This window comes from Bubalus kerabau, chromosome 3, assembly GCF_029407905.1.
Source record: "Bubalus kerabau isolate K-KA32 ecotype Philippines breed swamp buffalo chromosome 3, PCC_UOA_SB_1v2, whole genome shotgun sequence".
Taxonomy (NCBI): Eukaryota; Metazoa; Chordata; class Mammalia; order Artiodactyla; family Bovidae; genus Bubalus; species Bubalus kerabau.
The window spans coordinates 53,833,974-53,851,371 of NC_073626.1; the positions used below are offsets into that span (position 1 = coordinate 53,833,974).

At 40.8% G+C, this 17,398-nt stretch overlaps 1 non-coding gene and 1 pseudogene across 1 annotated transcript; one reads left to right on the plus strand and one right to left on the minus strand.

The window, feature by feature from the left end:
- Positions 1 to 14,716: 14,716 nt before the first annotated feature.
- Positions 14,717 to 15,622, minus strand: LOC129647251 (olfactory receptor 10AG1-like; annotated as a pseudogene).
- A 1,431-nt stretch (positions 15,623 to 17,053) lies between these two features.
- TRNAR-UCU (transfer RNA arginine (anticodon UCU)) lies at positions 17,054 to 17,126 on the plus strand. The gene has a single exon. It is a non-coding gene; the product is annotated as a tRNA-Arg (tRNA).
- The last annotated feature ends 272 nt before the right edge of the window (positions 17,127 to 17,398 follow it).

A 17,398-nucleotide genomic window follows, 5' to 3' on the forward strand; every position in this document is an offset into this window, starting at 1 on the left:
GAAATGTAAAATGCAGCTTTGTCCAGTGCTTTTTTGGAGGCTGGTGCCTGACTTTGGAATAATCACCTTTAGAAAAAATAAGTTTCTTAAAATGTTAACAGGCCTCCGGGCCAGAAGATGATGTAATTCACCTGATCTTTTGCATATGATAAGTTTGGAAGCCTGCCTTCGATTAGGACCAGGAACTGCTGTCCTTGCATGACTCCACCCCTTCCTCCATTATCCTCTATGCATAACTTAAGGTATAAAAACTACTTTGGAAAATAAAGTGTGGGCCTTGTTCACTGAAACTTGGTCTCCCCATGTCACTCTCTCTCTCAAATTCTGGCTGAGTCTCCATCTGGAGTGCGGAACCCGCCATGCTTGCTAATTATGCCTGGGCTTCTAAGATCCAACCGGGGAGGCCTCAGTTTCTCCTCTCCTCCGGGAAAGCGGAAGGATGCCTGCGGCCTACGTAAGTGGTGCAAACTTCTTGTCTTGAAGTTTTATTGGTCTCCCGCGTAAACCAAGCTACTCATCCTCTTTTCTCCACTGAATTTTCCTACTGAGCTATCCTCATTCTATTACTCTTTATATCCTTAATTAATGTTTAATTAAGCAGTTGTTTCCTGACCCTCGCCTATGCCGTCTCTCCTTCGAATACCCTGGATCAGCTGGGGCTGGACCCCGGCAGATCCTCACCCGGATTCGGGTTGCTCCAGTCCTGAATAGTATAATTCCCACCGCCTGGTATCCTATAATCAGTCCTTGAACTATAAGTACAAGTTGTCCAAGTCGGATACCCAGTACAGCCACCTATGGTCTTCCACACTTCATCTGAAGGAGCAATCTTATAACACTGGATAACCAGGAGTGAGTGTAAAGTGCAGGGTCACATAAGGGTCACGGATGCCGGGCAAGCAGACCACTAATACCCAAACTACCTGATGATGTAAAGACTGGGAATCTATTTTTGAGGAATCTGTTATAATTATTTTTGTAGAGGCCCCAATGCACCCTTCTTTAGTGGGTGTAATAAAACTCTTTGGACTATTGGGGAAGTTAAAGCAAACAGGAAGATCATCTATTAATCCCCTGAAGGTATAATTAAAATTAATAGGATATTTATCTTTAGTGTAAGAAGTATAGAATCCTCCCAAAAGCTGAGGTTGGTCTGTGTTGACTGTATAGGCTCATTATTCCAGGAAACAACCTGGAAAGTTGGAGGATCTAGGAGATATGCCCAATACTTAGCTGGAATAGGAGAGGCGCTTACCTGGCAGGAAAGCAAGGCAAGCATGGCAATAAATATTTTCTCAGGAGAAGCTGGAGATCCCTGGGAGGAAGTCATTCCTCATGCCTGGTGACAGAGTGTTTTTATTTGTCCCCAAGTGGGTATGGGGGCATTCCGGGTCGCCTGAGTTAGGTGGCCTGGGATGTTTCTGCGGCGCAGGGAATCAGGGGGAGTAGTGTCCCGTATGTGAAGCTGAGACATCTGTTTGGTGGGTGGATCCATTCCTTGCTCATCCGAGGTCCCTGAAGTCAATTGTCTTGATGTTGGCCACGTCTCCCATGCTGGCAGGGGAAGCGGAGGCAGAGGGGGCCCCTTCCTCTTGCGGGGTCGCAGCAGCCGTGGAGTCCGGTATCTGAGGTGCTGAGACATGATGAATCAATCTGTCTGGAACCCAAATTGGAGAATCTGCATCCTGTGGAAAAACACAAGCACATCCTCTACCGCTGGTTAACAACTGGTCGGGACCCTTCCATTGTCCGGAGAGGAGGTCCTTCCATTTGACTAATGGCTTTGCATTCAATTGCTCCTGGCACCAATGGCAAAGCATTGCAGTAGTTCCGGCTGAATCAGCATTTAAAATATTTATTACAAAAAGAGCATGTTGCAAAATTTGATGGGGAGAGCTATACTTAAACTCCCCTTCTTTTAATTTTTGAATTTGAGGCTTAATGTTTGATGTGCTCTTTCCACAATGGCTTGTCCCTGGGGATTATAAGGGATGCCTGTATTGTGTTTAATTTGAAACTGTAAACAAAATTCCTGAAAAGACTTAGAAGTATAAGCAGGGGCATTATCAGTTTTCAAAGCCTTTGGCAGACGTAGATACGAAAAACAAGTAAAGAGATGTTGCATAACATCTTTAACTGCCTCTCCGGTACGAGCAGTTGCAATAATGACATGAGAAAAGGTATCTACAGTTACATGAACAAAGGAAAGTTTTCCAAATGAAGAGATATGAGTTACATCCATTTGCCAGAGTATGTTAGGTTTGAGACTGCGAGGGTTAACTCCCATAGGTAGACTATTATAAACAGTAGGGCAGTGTAAGCAAGAATGCACAATCTCTCAAGCAGTTTCTCTGGGAATTTGGAATTGATATCTTAAAGCAGTAGCATTTTGATGATGAAGTAAGTGAGAGGCCCTGGCTTCCTCAATCACCGTAGCCACTGTATTTCTGGTTAACAAGTCAGCCAAGTCATTAAAAGCATTTAAAGGGCCGGGCAATCCGGAATGAGCCCGAATGTGTCCAATGAAAAATATTTTATTTCTTTTCCAAGTTTTTTGCTGTAAATTACTTAACAGATGAAATATGGTAGTCTTATTTTCAGACAAAACCGCAGTTTCAATGTGTGGAAACAACCTGATAATATACTGAGAATCAGAATAAAGGTTAAATTCTTCATCTGCAAACATAGCAAAAGCCTCTATGACTGCTGTTATTTCAGCTCTTTGAGCTGAAGTTTCCCGTGTTTCTAAAACTTTTTGGTGATTTTTAGTGACTATGGAGGCTTTACCATTTGCTGACCTATCAGTAAAAACTATCTGAGCATTTGGAATAGGAGATTGTTTACACCTGACAGGAAAAATAACTGGATGTCTGGATATAAAATTCAGCAAAGCATGCGAAGGTAAATGATGCAGAATTTGACCACAGTAATTTCCTACGGCAATCTGCCAGTCCTCATCAAACATTAGAAGAGCATCAAGTTGTTCTTTATTATATGGAATTACAATTTCTGCTGGTTCTTTACCGAACAATTCAATGCTCCGTTTTCTCCCTTTTAATATCAACATAGCTATCAGTCCTGGATAAGAGGCCACTATTTTTTTTAGCTTGGGCGGGGAGATGGACCCATTCTAGGGGGCCATTTTACCATAAAACTCCCATAGGAGCAGTTGGAGTAGCTAAGCAGAGGAATTGCAGTTTGTCTGTAAATTAACTCTTTTTACATAGCTATCAGATAGGGGTGCTTCTACTTTGTCTAAAGCTTTCTGAGCTTCAGCAGTTAATTGTCTTTTAGAAGTTGGGTCAAGATTCCCACATAAAATATTAAAAAGAGGCTTTAATTCAGCAGTGGTTAATTTTAAATGAGGTCTGATCCAATTAATATCTCCTAAATTTTTTGATAATCATTTAAAGTAACAAGGTGATCTTTTCTCAATTTTAATGGGGCATGAGTTACAGTTTCTGAACTGATAACCCATCCTAAGTAGGTTATGGGCGGATTGACTTGAATTTTCTCTGGGGCGATTTTTAAGCCTCTGTCTGTTAATGCCTGGGTCAAATCCTGGAGGACAGTTTGTAAATGAGCCCTATCAGGGTGGGCAATTAAGATGTCATCCATATAATGGATCATATAGGCTTGTTCATATTTACTTCTAACATCTTCTAAAGCAGCACTAACAAACTTTTGACATAGGGTGGGGCTATTTTTCATTCCTTGAGGCAAAACCTTCCATTGAAACCGTAGATAAGGCTGTTTAAGGCTTTCTGAAGGAAGACTAAAGGCAAATCGCTTTTTATCCTCCGTATTTAAGGGAATGGTGAAAAAGCAATCTTGTAAATCAATTACAATTACATTGTGTCCCTCTGGAATGGCTACTGGGGAAGGGAGCCCAGGTTGTAGGGCCCCCATGTCCTTCATGGTGGCATTAATAGCTCTTAAATCTTGTAAAAGTCTCCATTTACCAGACTTTTTCTTAATAACAAAAATAGGAGTATTCCAGGGGCTATTGGAGGGCTCGATATGTCCCAATTCTAGTTGTTCAAAAATTAATGTTTTAGCTGCCAGAAGTTTTTCTTTAGTCAGAGGCCATTGTTCTACCCACACCAGGTCCTGAGATTTCCACATAATGGGGTCGGCAGCAAAAACAATGGCCTCCATCAAAAATTTGGATACCCCAATCCAGTATGGAATTTTCGAGGAGCCAGGTAAATTGGCTCAATTATTCCTGTCTGTTTACCTAATCCTTTTGAAGGGTCATAGCCCATTTGTAACATTTGAGAAGTTACTTTATCATCAGGGCTAAAAAGTAACATGCCCATCTGAGACAGCACATCCCTCCCCCACAGTGGGAAGGGCAGCGAAGGAATCACATACGGTTGGAATGTTCCACGGGTATCCTCAAATTGCCAGTCTAAAATTTTTGCACTTTGGGCTACTGCAGGAGCTCTCCCAATGCCCACTAAGTTATTTGCAGTAGTATGTTTGAGCCAGGAATTGGGCCAGTCTGTCCCAGAAATACAGGAAACGTCAGCTCCTGTGTCTAATAGCCCTTCAATAGACTTGCCACTAACAAGAATAGATTTCATGGGATGCTTTTTAGTAATTTCTGTTACCCAAAAAGCCATGTCACTAGACCCAAATCCCTTGTCACGTCTTTCATTTTGGGCGGCTGTTTTTCCAATTGCAGTATGATAAGGAAAAAGTAAAAGTTGGGCTATTCTCTGTCCCTGATGTATTTGGAAAGTTTTAGTCGGGGGTGAAATCATTATTTGAATTTCTCCTATATAATCTGAATCAATTACTCCAGGAATAACTGTAAGACCTTTCATAGCTAGGGAACCTCTGCCTAGTATAATTCCTACCAGGCCAGTTGGTAATGGCCCTTTAATTCCTGTAGGAATTTTTACAGTGGGGCTATCTGGAGTTAATATTGTTGAGGTGGTGGAACTGAGGTCCAGTCCTGCACTGCTTGGGGTTGCTCTAAGAAGCTCTACAATGGGACGAAGGGAATGAATGGGTTCAGTGAGTCTTCCCCAGTCGTTGTCAGGGCCTGGGGCTGGCCCCTCAACCCGTTTCCGGAGTGCTGGTTGGGGCCTAAAAAAACTCCATTTCTATGGAATCGTGACCTACAGTCCCTTGCCCAATGATATCCTTTCTGACAGCGAGGGCAAAGAGACCTAGTATTCATGGGCCGGGGAGGGGGGTGGGGGGCAGGGTCTTGCAGAGCAGACACAGCTGGTTGGGCCGGATTAGGCAGATAAGAACCAGGTGTTCTTTGAGGGCAATAACGAGAAGTGTGTCCCTCCTGGCCACAGGAAAAACAAGTTCTAGGGGATGCATTCCTGCCTTGGTTATTGGGATCACCTTGTGATGGCTTATTCTTGTTAGTAAAAAAAGTTTGGATTGCCTGCTGATAAGAATTCCCTTTTATTGCTGCAGCTATAGAAACACCCTGTAGCATTGACAGTCCTACATCTGCACACTGTTTCATATAATCAATTAAAGATCCAGTTCTTCTAATAGGGCGTAATATAGCCTGGCAGGTGGAATTAGCATTTTCAAAAGCCAAGTGATTTGTTAATAATTTAGCTGCCTCAGAATCAGAAATTATTCTCTGGACAGCTTCTGAGAGTCATGAGACAAACTCTTCAAATGGCTCTTCTGACTTTTGTTTAATATCAGATAGAGCAGTACCTGATGCCTTACCATCGGGCAGTGAATGCCAGGCAGTAAAGGCACAATCAGCCACCTGTTGTATAGCAGTTCTATCTAATTTCATCTGTTGGTCATATGAGGGGTAGTCGGCCTGACCAAGTAATATAGGTTCAGTGATATGTTTAAGGTCTCCATTTTGGTTAGAAAAAGCATATATACGAGCGAGATCATCACATTCAGATTTCCAAAGTATAAAATGTCCTCCGGACAGGCAGGCCCTAGCAATTGTTTTCCATTCTCGAGGTGTTAACCATTGGCCTGCTAAATTTTCTACTAGCTACATCATATATGGGGCTTTAGGCACATATGAAATACATGCATTTTTAAGTTCTTTTACTAATTGAAAAGAAACAGGCTCCCAGTCAATAGCCTTTTGTTCCCTTTCATCATTGTCAAAAATTAAAGGGAAACAAGCCTGAAGTTGGGGATCGAATTTCTCACCAGCGGCAGAAAAGGCCCGTCTCCTTGGGATCAATATTGGAAATTTCCCACTTCGATAAGAAGGTGGCGGCAATCTTGTGGGGTTAATAGGACCTGTACGGCTTGGTATGGGAGGTGGTATCAGTGGCATAGGTTCCATATCCTCTGCTCTATACTCTGGAGCTCTTTGAATTGTTTGGTATCCAGAGGTTATATATGGATTAAATGGGAAGGTCTCTTGGGAATTCCTACTTTTCCCTTAAGACTTTTCCCTTAAGCTCCTTGGAGCTGATGGCCTGACAGGGGAAGTTTCTCTTAGGCTTTTTGGGGCATCTTTCATCAGAGCCAATTTTCATCAGAGCAATATTTAGCTGTTATCTTGTCTAAATTCTCTTTTTCTTTCGGGGGAAGCTGATCTTGTTTCTCATCCCTATCTTTAAGCTGCTCCTGAGTAGTCATAGCTGCTAACATCTTTCTTAATTGCCGATAGTCAGGCAGGTCTTCGTTTTTCTCATTTTCCTCAGGTTTAACGTTTCATCCTCATTTTCCTCTTTAAAAGTTACTCTTTTAGATTCAGAGGCAGGTTTAGCTACAGCATTTTCTTCACTATCCCCTTTAAGATGTACTTTTTCTGAATCTGGGGCAGGGTCTAAGACATCTCTAATGATATTCCATAAGGAAAAGGCGTCATTAGGCACCTTTTCTGAGCCATGTTTGGCATGGTAAGTTTTTAGCTGTTTTCCTACTTTCTCCCAGACATCTAAGTTAACAGTGCCTTCATCTGGAAACCAGGGATAGTGCTCTTGTACAAATGAAAAAAATGATTGAATGCTGGATTTTTTAACTTTGATTCCTCTTTTACTTAGTAAGTATAAAATTACTCCTATAAAGAGCTGTCTTTCATTTGATTCAGTGTTACCCATGTCAGAAAATTAAGTATAATAGAAAATAAAGCTTTTAGCTTTCAAAAGATCAGGCTTTTCTTTGGCCTTTTAACTTCAGAAACCATTTTTTTCTCTCTAACTCTAACTCTTTAACACTTTCAACACTTCCCACTCCTACTTGCCCTGTCTATCCTACAGGGGGGTCCGTGGCACCCTGAGTGGGGTCCTAGCTTTCCCTAAAATTCAACACAGGGGGAATAGGGTTGGGGACCTACCTTCGAATCACCTGTCTCGGGCGCCACCTGCCTGGATCCAGCCCCGGCTGATCCAGGGAGTTCGAAGCGGGGATGGCGTCGGCGAGGATCAGGATACAATAGCTTCAATTAGATATTAATTAAAGATGTAAAGAGTAATAGAATGAGGATAGCTCAGTAGGAAAATTCAGTGGAGAAAAGAGGCTGAGTAGCTTGGTTTACGCGGGAGACCAATAAAACTTCAAGACAAGAAGCTTGCACCACTTATGTAGGCCACAGGCATCCTTCCATTCTCCCGAAGGACAGGAGACACTGAGGCCTCCCCGGTCGGATCTTAGAAGCCCAGGCAAAATTAGTAAGCTTTGTGGGTTCCCCGCTCCAGGTGGAGACTCAGCCAGAGTGTAAGAGAGAGAGCAACATGGGGAGACCAGTATTTTGAGAAACTGATCCCAATTCTTTATTTTCCATGGTCTACTTTTATACACTGAGATGTTATGCAAAAGTCACGTGGGGTCAGCAGTCCTGACTTTTATCAAAGTCAGGTGCTTCATACAAATGTATACAGAGGTCTTAGGGATGTTACCTCATCTTCTGGCCAGGGGGCCTGCTGACAATTTATGACCCTCTCCTTGTGACAGCAGTCAGTCAACCAGAACACTTATTTCTCCAGGGATGATTATTCTTAAAACAGACGCCACCCAAATAAAGTCACAGTCCTATAGGGTGAGAGTATAGTGGGTTTTAGTTAAGGAAAGAATTTACTTAGCCTAAGGTCTAACGTGATTTATATCAAAGGTTAATACTTATTTCTTCTATATATTCATTAATGTGTGTAAGGGCAGGGGATAAGGAGACTTAGCAACAAACATTGGCTCAACAAATGAAAAACCCCTCCCCATACAATTTCTAATCAGCCCATTATACTTATACTAATAGTTTTCTAACTTTTCTAAGGAACCTGTTTTTAGAAGGTTTAAAGCATCTCGTGCCTCTCACAGTTGGGGGTCTGTGAGCAATCACATGTGGCCGGACAAGCCTGTCAGGCAGACTAGAGAACCTTCAGAGGAGTTTGTAGGTTAAAACACTCTTGTCACGCCCAGGAGTTTTTATTAACTGGAGCTCTAGGTTAACTCCTTCTCCGAAAGAGGTGGTGGGGGACAGCCCGCCATAAAGTCAGAGGTGTAGGTGAGAGCACAAAGTAGTAAAGTAGGCAGGCTCTGGTAATGGGGGTAGATGCTCGAGGATTTCCAGGGGGACTCCTGAGGCTCGATCCCACCTTTGTGTATGTCAAGCCTCCTTCCTCATGACCCTTGCCACAGGCCAAGTGCCTCACTCTGGCCCCCAACAGAAGACCAAGTATTAAAATCAGTATTACATACAATACTCAAAACCTTTCATCATTCTACAACCTGGTTAATCACTTTTCTCTCCTCTGCCACAAAACAGCCCAAGCTTCAGGTATTGAAGCCTTCCCTGCCTATGAGTGACTTTGAATGAGAGTTAAGGAAAGCCTTGTGACAAAAAGAGTCATAGCTATTGTAATTTTTAAAATAACTCTTCTACCACTGCACTTTACATTTTTCTTTTTAAAAGAATTTCTCATGAAGAACTGCCATCATTGAAATCATAAAGACTGCTTTTATCATTGTAGTTATAACAATATTAATTATGCAGTTTATTACTATATTAAATGTAGAGGGTTTCTACTTCAAGTAAACATGTTAAGAACCTACTATTCATATTTCAAAAGGATTCTTCAATTCAAAAAGGACTCACTGCAGTTTTTCTATAAAAAAAATCCCCATGGTTTTAAAAATAATTAAAAAATTTTAATTTAGACATAATTTTCAGGAACTCTTCTATTATACAAAACGATGTGCAACTCTGCATGTATATAGATCATGCCATAAAGAAAAAGCTCATAAAAATTTCCCATTAGTTATCTAATTAACTGTGTCTATAAGGATGAACATAAACATTGGTTACAATGCGTAGAAAACCACTAGAAAAATTTATGCTCATACTATTTACTGTTTACGATTCTATGTAAGGACTTTACATTGCTAGTTTCTAAAGTACAAAGAACTTTAATATGCCCATTATGCCCTTTCCTAATTGCTAATTTTTTGAAAACTTTTCTTTATAAATGATAGAAACATAAACTTCAGTTTGCCTGGTAGAATCACAGAAAATTTGAATTAGTTAAGTAAAATTTGATGACCCATAAGTAATAAATACTGCACATTACCCACAGAATCCCAGTGTCAGAATTGTGTACTGTAGGCATCAGAGACACAGAAATCCAGGAATCTGGAAGGAATGAAGAGCTCCAAGTCCTAACCTGGGTGGAGTGTCAGATGACTTTCAACTAACATGGATATCTTGAAAAGAGCTGTTAAGTTCTTAGAACAAGGGAATTTTGTAATCATGGTATATTTCTTTTGAACCAATGGCCTTCTCCAACTTAGTTCTAGAATTCCTAAGTAGCTGATGTTAGTAATTCTGTTGCTTCTTTTCCAAATTTACCTTGGGTTTGGTAACATGGAGTTCTTTCACCATTTGAATATAATGCTTCTTCCATACACCCTGCTCATAGGGAGTTGGGGAGACATTGATGTACCAGTTAAACTGTAAACATTTTAGAATCCAGAGCTGATTCAGTTCAGTTAAATTCTTCCAATGCATGCTCACCTGGAAAAACAATGTTAAAAAACTATTCAGTTTACATGTCCACTTTCTCTAGGTTTTGAGCTGTCACCCTGGCACTGAGAGAACTTCTTTATTTTTTTTTCTGGAGTGGGTTGCCATGCCCTCCTCCAGGGGATCTTCCTGACCCAGGGATCGAACCCATTTCTCTGAGTTTCCTGCACTGCAGGTGGGTTCTTTACCACTGAGCCACTGGGGAAGTCCATGAATGAATCAGAGCAAACATAATTTTAACTAGATAAACCAGGCCTGGAATTCACAACTAGTTTCTTTTTGGTCCTTTTCCTCCAAATCACAACCAAGTTACCTCCTACCTGAAGTGCTTCCTAACCAGGCAGGAGGTTTTTTTTTTTAATTTTTTTATTTATTTATTTTAATTGGAGGATAATTACTTTACAACATTATGATGGTTTTGCCATACATTGGCCATAGGTATACATGTGTCCCCTCCAACCTGAACACCACTTCCACCTCCCTCCCCATCCCATCCCTCCAGGTTCTCACAGAGGACTGGCTTTGGGTACCACTTTTTCTTTTTTTTTAATGTTAATTCAGGCAGAATCCAAGTCAACTAATATTTATTGAGCACCTATTAACCATCCTCATCACAACCTGAAGGGTAGTATAATTAATATTCTCCCCTTGCAAATGCAGAAACTAAGCTTCAGATAAGACTTTGGAGCTTCATAAAGGTCTATGGCTATGCCAAAGCCTTTGACTGTGTGGATCACAATAAACTATGGAAAATTCTGAAAGACATGGGGATACCAGACCACCTGACCTGCCTCTTGAGAAATCTGTATGCAGGTCAGGAAGCAACAGTTAGAACTGGACATGGAACAACAGACTGGTTCCAAATAGGAAAAGGAGTACGTCAAGGCTGTATATTGTCACCCTGCTTATTTAACTTATATGCAGAGGACATCATGAGAAACGCTGGGCTGGATGAAGCACAAGCTGGAATCGAGATTGCTGGGAGAAATATCAATAACCTCAGATATGCAGATGACACCACCCTTATGGTAGAAAGTGAAGAAGAACTAAAGAGCCTCTTGATGAAAGAGGAGAGTGAAAAAGTTGGCTTAAATCTCAACATTCAGAAAACAAAGATCATGGCATCCAGTCCCATCACTTCGTGGCAAAATAGATGGAGAAACAGTGGAAACACTTTCAGACTTTATTTTTCTGGGCTCCAAAATCACTACAGATGGTGATTGCAGCTGTGAAATTAAAAGATGCTTACTCCTTTTAAGGAAAGTTATGACCAACCTAGACAGCATATTCAAAAGCAGAGACATTACGTTTCCAACAAAGGTCCATCTAGTTAAGGCTATGGTTTTTCCAGTAGTCATGTATGGATGTAAGAGTTGGACTATAAAGAAAGCTGAGCGCTGAAGAATTGATGCTTTTGAACTGTGGTGTTGGAGAAGACTCTTAAGAGTCCCTTGGACAGCAAGGAGATCCAACCAGTCCATTCTGAAGGAGATCATCAGTTCTGGGTGTCTATTGGAGGGACTGATGTTGAAGCTGAAACTCCATTGCTTTGGTCACCTGATGCAAAGAGCTGACTCATTTGAAAAGACCCTGATGTTGGGAAATATCCAAGGCAGGAGGAGAAAGGGACGACAGAGGATGACATTGCTGGATGGCATCACTGACTTGATGGACGTGAGTCTGAGTGAACTCCGGGAGTTGGTGATGGGCAAGGAGGCCTGGCATGCTGCGATTCATGGGGTCACAAAGAGGTGGACACGACTGAGCAACTGATCTGATCTGATCTGAGATGAATGCAATTGTGTGGTAGTTTGAGCATTCTTTGGCATTGCTTTTCTTTGGTATTGGAATGAAAATTGACCTTTTCCAGTCCTGTGGCCACTGCTGAGTTTTCCAAATTTGCTGGCATATTGAGTGCAGCACTTTCACAGCATCATCTTTCAGGATTTGGAAGAGCTCAACTGGAATTCCATCACCTCCACTAGCTTTGTTTATAGTGGTGCTTTCTAAGGCCCACTTGACTTCACATTCCAGGATGTCCGGCTCTAGGTCAGTGATCACACCATCGTGATTATCTGGGTCGTGAAGATCTTTTCTGTATAGTTCTTCTGTGTATTCTTGCCATCTCTTCTTAATATCTTCTGCTTCTGTTAGGTCCATACCATTTCTGTCCTTTATCGAGCCCATCTTTGCATGAAATGTTCCCTTGGTATCTCTGATTTTCTTGAAGAGATCCCTAGTCTTTCCCATTCTGTTGTTTTCCTCTATTTCTTTGCATTGATTGCTGAAGAAGGCTTTCTTATCTCTTCTTGCTATTCTTTGGAACTCTGCATTCAGATGTTTATATCTTTCCTTTTCTCCTTTGCTTTTCCCTTCTCTTCTTTTCACAGCTATTTGTAAGGCCTTCCCAGACAGTCATTTTGCTTTTTTGCATTTCTTTTCCATGGGGATGGTCTTGCTCCCTGTCTCCTGTACAATGTCACGAACCTCATTCCATAGTTCATCAGGCACTCTATCAGATCTAGGCCCTTAAATCTATTTCTCACTTCCACTCTATAATCATAAGGGATTTGATTTAGGTCATACCTGAATGGTCTAGTGGTTTTCCCTACTCTCTTCGATTTAAGTCTGAATTTGGCAATAAGGAGTTCATGGTCTGAGCCACAGTCAGCTCCTGGTCTTGTTTTTGCTGACTCCATCTTTGGCTGCAAAGAATATAATCAATCTGATTTCAGTGTTGGCCATCTGGTGATGTCCATGTATAGAGTCTTCTCTTGTGTTGTTGGAAGAGGGTGTTTGTTATGACCAGTGCATTTTCTTGGCAAAACTCTATTAGTCTTTGCCCTACTTCATTCTGTATTCCAAGGCCAAATTTGCCTGTTACTCCAGGTGTTTCTTGACTTCCTACTTTTGCATTCCAGTCCCCTATAATGAAAAGGACATCTTTTTGGGGTGTTAGTTCTAAAAGGTCTTGTAGGTCTTCATAGAACCATTCAACTTCAGCTTCTTCAGCATTACTGGTTGGGGCATAGACTTGGATTACTGTGATATTAAATGGTTTGCCTTGGAAACAAACAGAGATCATTCTGTCATTTTTGAGATTGCATCCAAGTACTGTATTTCGGACTCTTTTGTTGACCATGATGGCCACTCCATTTCTTCTGAGGGATTCCCGCCCGCAGTAGTAGATATAATGGTCATCTGAGTTAAATTCACCCATTCCAGTCCATTTCAGTTCGCTGATTCCTAGAATGTTGACATTCACTCTTGCCATCTCTTGTTTGACCATTTGCCTTGATTCATGGACCTGACATTCCAGGTTCCTATGCAATAGTGCTCTTTACAGCATCGGACCTTGCTTCTACCACCAGTCACATCCACAGCTGGGTATTCTTTTGCTTAGGCTCTATCCCTTCATTCTTTCTGCAGTTATTTCTCCACTGATCTCCAGTAGCATATTGGGCACCTACTGACCTGGGGAGTTTCTCTTTCAATATCCTATCATTTTGCCTTTTCATACTGTTCATGGGGTTCTCAAGGCAAGAATACTGAAGTGATGCCATTCCCTTCTCCAGTGGACCACATTCTGTCAGATCTCTCCACCATGACCCGCCCATCTTGGGTTGCCCCACGGGCATGGCTTAGTTTATAATTAAAACTAAAACTAGAGAATGAAATAATTGTCAAAAGAACTGTAGCAGAAGTTCTCAGGGACAGCTACAACAAATCATCTCTTAATGTTGCTGATTTGAGGCTGGAACTGGGAAGATGGGCATTAATAATCCTAGTAAGATATGTTCACATTCCTTCATTATATCAGTCAATGATTTAAAATGTTCAACACTAAAGGAGGGGATAAAGACATGGGAGGTTAGTCCAGACACACTAATATAATGCAATTGTATGGACTGTGGGTAATTCTGAAAATAACTTCTAAAACTTTTCTTCACTTTTATATCCATACATATTTTCTTTTAAAAATTCAAATTGACATAGATTTAGCTGTTAGAATGTAGCTATGTAATGGATGAAATAATGCAAAGCAAATTATTTTGGATCAAATTTGCTAAGTAGAACATGCAAATACATGCAAAGCAAACCGGTTAAGATGAGTAGTAAGGTACTCTTTTATCACGCACTTAGAGAACAAAATCTATGAATCCTCTTCTTTGGGTTTTATGATTGGAGTAATTTCATGTGAGTTTATAGTGGATAAGCAAATATGCTCCCAATAGTACTGGTTCTCTGAAAAAATCTAGATGTTTTTGCTAGCAGTCTGATGTTGGCACTAGCAATATTCATTTACCCATTCACTCATTCAATCCCTCTTTCAAACATCCAATTTTCAACAGCTAGTAGTCATTTTCTGTGCTATAGAATCAAAGAATGCCAACAAATGCAAGTGTGGAGATAGAGATAATTATTTAGATAAACAAACATATATTTCCCAGTATATGTAAGCCAAAAAACTTAACTGATTCAATTTTGTTTTAGCTTTTTTAATATGTTAATTACTATATAATTCATGAAGCAGGATTATTCCTTAGGCATGGAGGATTGATTACTCACTTATCTGGTATATATCCAAGCCCAGTAAATTATGGATTAGTTTTCTAAAGTATTCATAAGTGCATCTCAGAATAGAAGTGGTTAACTCCTTAAAGAGGGATGATAGAAGCTGAAAATATTTCTCTGTTAACTGTTTAGCAAACAGTTAAAACATTTATAATTAAAATCATCACATTATTTTTCAAGTAATAATTTTCTCAGTGCTGTAATCACATCCTTGTTCCAAAGGCTGTATATCATGGGATTGAACATCGGAGTCACTATGGTGTAGAACAGAGAGAAGAGTTTGTCAGTTCCTGCAGAATGACTGGATTTTGGTCTTGAGTAGGTAATGGCAGCAGATCCGAAGAATAACATCACAACCAACAGGTGAGAAGAGCATGTGGAGAGGGCTTTAGCCTGTCCTCTGGCTGTTGGCAACCTCAGAATAGTGGAAATGATTTGGCTATAGGAGGCAAGGATCAACAAAAAAGAGATGGAAGCAAAAACAGAGCTACTGCATAGACTGAGAGCTCATGTGCAAAAGTGTCTCCTCAGGCTAGCTTCAGAATGGGGGGTATGTCACAGAAGAAGTGGTTAATTTTATTCGAATGACAGAAACACAGAGAGAAGATCTGGCATGTTTGCCCTATCTGCACTGGAATTCCACTGACCCAGGAGCCCACAGCCAGCTGGAGGCACACCTTTGGGGTCATGACCAGGGGATAGTGCAGAGGGTCACAGACGGCCACACAGAGGTCATAGGCCACACCGCCAGGAGGAGACACTCAGTGGCTCCGAGGATAAGGAAGAAGCACATTTGGGCAGCACAGTTCAGCACAGAAATGCTTCTGTCCTGAGTCCAAAGGTTCACCAGAATCCTAGGTAGAGTGATGGACACGTAACAGATTTCCAAGAAGGAAAATTTGCCAGGAAGAAATACATGGGTTTGTGCAGGGCAGGGTCAAGTGTAGTTACTATTATAAGACTCTTTCCAGTAAAGATAATGATGTAAATGATGGAGAACACCCCAAATAATAGCCCTTCGAGGTTTAGAAGGTCAGAAAACCCTAGAAGTACAAATTGCATCACTGTGGACATGTTGTCTTCTGCTTCCCTCTCTTCATATTGCATCTGTGGCAATGATTCAATCAAAGGTACTGTTATTTCACTTTCTTTGGCTTTTGTTTCCTTATATATATAAAAGATGGTACACCATTCATTTTTTCCAATTCGATTAGAAAACAAACCTATAATTTGCTAGGTGTCTAAAAGATTGTGAATTACATTTTTCATTATTATTAAATCCATTTGTAAGAAAAGTTATCCTTTTAATCTTTATTTTCTACCATGAATTATCACTTTTTCTGAAGATTTTGCTCTTCATCTGAATGCTCAAAAATGCAAAAATTTGAGTTAAATTCATTTACATTAGTGATTTTGCTCTTACGGCCTGTGTTTTTCTCTTCACCTCTCAATTCTCAATTCACCTCTCAATGTTTAATTATTATCAATTGAAAGTTAATTTGATTGCATGGTGAAATATATTGTAAGTGACCTAAGATAGTTTTAGGGATGAATGTAGTGGCAACCCACTCCAGTACTCTTGCCCGGAAAATCCCATGGGTGGAGGAGCCTGGTGGGCTGCAGTCCATCGGGTCGCAAAGAGTCGGACATGACTGAGCGACTTCACTTTTCACTTTCATCCATTGGAGGAGGAAATGGCAACCCACTCCAGTGTTCTTGCTTGCAGAATCCCAGGGATGGGGGAGCCTGGTGGGCTGCGTCTCTGGGGTTGCACAGAGTCGGACACAACTGAATCGACTTAGCAGCAGCAGCAACATAGTTAATTTTTAAAGTGTTGGTTTTCCTGTGGTATTTCCAAAGTCTTGTTTGGGACTGATATTCTACATATTTCATTTTTTTCTTATAAATAAAATTGATGAGCTGACTATATAATATTACGGGATGTTACTAGTTTTCAGACGTGTATATTGGTGTAAAGTCTATAAATCAGTAGTGATAAGTTCTATTCAGATTTCTCAGTTGAGAGAAAAGGAATTTTAAGCTGTTCTTTTGGCCCAGGAACAGTTGAGACATAAGAGGCAAGTACATTCAGGTTTATGTTCACGAAAGCAGTTCTAGCTAGAATGTTCACCTCTCACTCATTTACTACATGAAAGAGATACCACCCACAACTCATCTGTGAGATCTTCCTAAATTACCCACATCCTCAATAATTGCTGTTTTACTGATGATCCCATTCAACTTATTCATTCTTTATTTTTTGCATGCGTTTGTGTTAGTCATGCATGTGAATGCAATAGGTTGAGATCTCCCATCTTTTTTGCATTTTTCTTATTATTTTAACTATATTACTAGCTTCTTTTGTTTGTTTGTTTGTTTTTCTGTAGATCTTTTTGGGCAATGCTTAGTACATTTCTTCCACTAAATGTGATTCATTATCTTCTAGAATACATTAAAGATGAATCAATTTGATTGCTTCTTTGGAATTTCCCCCAAAGTGTAAGAGCCCGGATAGCTCAGTCAGTAGAGCATCAGACTTCTAGTCTGAAGATCCAGGGTTCAAGTCCCTGTTCAAGCGGAGATTATTTCAGGCTTTCCTGAGAGCTCAGCTGGTAAAAAATCTGCCTGCAATGCAGGAGACCCCTGTTTGATCCCTGGGTTGGGAAGATCCCCTGAGAAGGGAAAGGCTACCCACTCCAGTATTCTGGCCTGGAGAATTCCATGGACTGTATAGTCCATGGGGTCACAAAGAGCCAGACAAAACTGAGAGATTTTTCACTTCATTTCCAAAGTATAAACATGGATTCCCACTTAAAATGTAAATCCCTCCTTCCTCTCTTTCCTGTTAGA